This window comes from Notothenia coriiceps, unplaced genomic scaffold (genome assembly GCF_000735185.1).
Source record: "Notothenia coriiceps isolate Sejong01 unplaced genomic scaffold, NC01 NC01_scaffold00006521, whole genome shotgun sequence".
NCBI lineage: Eukaryota > Metazoa > Chordata > Actinopteri > Perciformes > Nototheniidae > Notothenia > Notothenia coriiceps.
In genome coordinates this window covers 46489-50545 of record NW_011339222.1, presented here as the reverse complement: position 1 = coordinate 50545, position 4057 = coordinate 46489, and positions in this window count along the sequence as shown.

Below are 4057 nucleotides of genomic sequence, written 5' to 3'. Positions count from 1 at the left end.
CCTGGGCGTGTTCCAGCCCGAGGCAGGACGAGCAGACCTGGTGTGAGTCTGTGCCTGATATCTTCAACCCGCAGCCGCAGAGCCGAGCCTCCGAGTCCCTGACTCCTCTGGTGTGAGGGAGAGAAGCGTCCATCTCGTTCGCCGTGGTGACGGCGTGGAGAGGACCCGCTCGTAACAGGTACGTTGCTGAGAAAAAATCCTTCCCCACCTGTCGTTAATCCGGAGAAAAAACGACGGTGTAGAATTTTATTCTGAAAGAATATTAACTGGTGTGTTAATACCCTTTTTATCTTCCCCTCCTCTGGTGTGAGAGAGAAAAATAAAAAACCGTCCCCGCAACCTTGGTGTCGGTAGTGAGGAAAGGCAAGCTAGTAACAGGTGTGTTACCAGCTTGAAAAATCAAAACCTTACCTTTAATTCCGAAGAAATAAACGGCGAGGTAGATTGCAACACTAACTGGTGTGTTAGTATTAACAGTCTTCTTGCAGAAGTATATATAGAAGTAGCCGGGGAGCGCCCGTCGACCGAAGTTAGCTTGGATAGCTTGGTTCCGTCTGTGGACTGTGTGAGCTAGCCCGGCTACCAATAGAGATGTGCTCTGAAGCGAGAAGAGGTGTTTGAATGATGCATGCGGCGTAGCGTAAGCTACTTATAGGGGGTAGATTCCCTGACGCTGACGTCAAGATCACCAGCCAATCAGGATTGGCGTAATGAGATTGATGCTTCTGTTTGCTCCGCGATGAGGCGCATCCCATAGTGAGACATCGAACGGAGTGTTACGAATGAGAACATATATTTTTCATATTTGCTTCGTCTTTTAGAGATTTTACTTTATAATCATTTATGTTGGTTTTTGAAATACCAGTGTGTATTTTGAATATATCATAGTTACATTATTGCGTAAAGGAGCTAAATAAGGTCCAGTAGGCGGCTCATGATCAATTCCGACCAGAGGGCAATGTCATCCTCCCTATCTCCCCCTTTAAAATCTGTCTCTAGGATAAAGTGGCCCAACACGGGAAAGATTCAGGCAATGTCATCCCCTCTATCTCCCCCTTTTTTATCACTGTATTTTTAATAAAGGCACTCTCTTGCCCAAAATATATATATAAAAAGAAAAAAAAGCAACACAAAGTAGGCTACATCAATACAATTATTTTAACAGGATCTCCCATCCTTGAGAATTATGTGGTCTTTTGGCGGCTATGGCTTAGGGGTGTTATTGCGTTGATCTACCAATCAGGGGGTCATTGGTTTGATCCCCAGCAAGTTTAAGTGTCCCCGGGAAATATATCTTGCCCTAAATTGCTTTAGAAGGCACATCTATGGTAGTGAAGTATCTGTAAGTTGCTTCGGATAAAAGTAGCTAAATGTAATGTAATATCAAATGTAATATACATTATTATTTTTAAATGATGTATCTATTTACCTATATATGCTATTTCAATAACTTGCATATCAATCTTATTGCACTATTTCACAATTTCACTTTTTTAAAACTATTTTTCTTTTTGTATTTACTATTTACTATTTACTTTCACTATATTTTTTCTGTTTATCTGTGTTTTGTGTTGCTCTGTTGGAGAAGCCTGTGACACAAGATTTTCATCGGCAGAACTACACTGTAGCTATGTTCGTATGACTAAATAAAGAACCTTGAACAAGCCACAACTTCCCCATAGCTGCAGAATCTGACAAGTGTCTGTAGCTGTCATGCATTGATGCCATTTTTGTAACCATATCTGACCCTGCTGATACAATGCTGTACGTACAAGGGACTTCCCTTCCTTACTGGTTCAGTTTCAAAATTACAGAGGTTTCATTAGAAAACAAAGTGATGGATAGCTGATGGAGCGGCCCTTAGTGAGGTGCTGCCATCTCCTGTCGGCTCTGAGGTGATGCATGACTATAATTGTGCCTTCACAGAAGCTGAAATGCATGTATTTAAGGAAGATGACAAGTTTGTATCGTCACCCTGCCTGTAAGAAATCACAGCAAGTTCTCACATTTCCTCCAAATGTGCCACCATGTGTTTAAATTGATTTCTGCCATGCTTCCACAGAGCCTGTCTGACAGTGACATGAACAAGTTTAGTCTTGTCTACCAACCGTAAGTAACACATTGATGTCATCGCCGTCATCACACACTTCAATCACACCTTCTTCTATTCTCACCTACCCCCCCCCTCCTCCTGTTCATATCAGCTTTTATTATGTGCCTGATAAAATACAAAGCTTGAAAATTAGAGATTTAAATTATCTCAGAGGTAAAATGTGTGTGTGTGTGTGTGTGTGTGTGTGTGTGTGTGTGTGTGTGTGTGTGTGTGTGTGTGTGTGTGTGTGTGTGTGTGTGTGTGTGCACATATGCATACAGTTTGTCTGGACTTGTGTACACACAGCTGGATGTGTGTGTTGTCTGCCTGGCTGCACCTGCACATTTGTCAGTATGTTGTTCCTCTTTATGTATCCCTGACGTGTCTTTGCGTGTCTTTAAAAAAACCATATCTGTTAATATTAGTTATTAACTGAAATAGGTCAGTAAAACTTGATATATGTTTTACCAACTTATATCTACTTTTTTTATTTAATATTTAGAATTCTTAACAAATTTATAAAACTATTACAAAAATGAAATAACTATTTTCTATTTACACTTTGAACGTTAACTTATTCTTGATATTTACCAATTAAAAATGAAGATATGTAAGTGAAGTCCATTTCATTATATTTTTCATTTTATGTGAATTATGTTATTAACACATATTTATTTTTTATTTTTTAGCTATAATTAAATACGTTTAATTAATTAGTTTAATTAACTTTTAGGCCTAATATGGAACAAGCAGGGGGAAAAATGTAATATGATTTATACACTGCACAGGTACGACACATTTTCACTGAATAATGTTTGTCCTCATTTCTCTATGACTTCCTGTTTTGATATGGTTGTTCATCCCTTGTTGAACCAGGAAATAACATGTTAGAGCTAATAAAATACTGAGAGTTCTCTCTGGTACTCCCACACAATGTAGAAACATTTATTTTTAATTTGTGAGTCGTTGCTTCATATATCAGAGCCTCATAACTTACTCTTAATATTCATCATATACAGTCACTATAACACAACTTTTTTTAATATCTCACAGAGCCAGTAATAAACCAAACTGTTTCCACTTTGTCTTTGACGTAACAAGAATATACAGAGCAGATCTATTTTATGAATAAATAGGAAAACACTTTAGGAATTTAAATGTTTCATAATCATGTGAGTGTCCGTGGTTTCACATTAATCTCCGGGCCAAATGGTGACTAAAGGCTGTCTAAAGATTATTCTTACTATGAATCATGAACAGCCGTTTCCTTAATAATCCAAAACTGTAATTCTGTATGCACATTTTTGACCACAAACAGCCTGTGTTTTTTCCTCCTGTGCTGTAGTTGACTGTAATCACAGGAAGAACAGACATGTAATTAGCAAAAACAGCTCCATGGTGACCACCATAGACTGTATGATATGCTGACCACACACACTGTGGAACATTGTGCCAGTCTAACAGGAAAGCCATATACTAATTTTTGCAAAATTGAACTTTCCATGGCACCATACTTGAACTTACACTTCACCCCCAACATGTGTTGCTTAAAATATGGTATGTGTGACAAAACTGTCAAACAATTTCCTCAGTAATGACTTGTCAGTAGACTTTCAAAACTTGTCAACTGTTCCTTGGAGATGATGAAATGATAGTAAATTAAAACACAGTGAAAAGCTAAAGTAATGCTATAAACAAACTACATCATTGTCATGTCTCAATTAGCCACTTGTTAGCAACTGCCTTTATTAGGACACAGAAAGCTTAAGAAAATTCACCAGTGGGGTGTGTATTGAAGTATTGTTTAATAAAAAACAATAGATGAACATCTCGTAAGCTTGAGTTAACCAAAGACCTTTGGAATCGAACCAAAAACTCTGTCAAATGTAGCTTATTCTCAGTGCTCATCTGCGTCTTGAGACTGATGCACAAGTCACTAAAATAAGTTGTGTGTGTGTGTGGGGG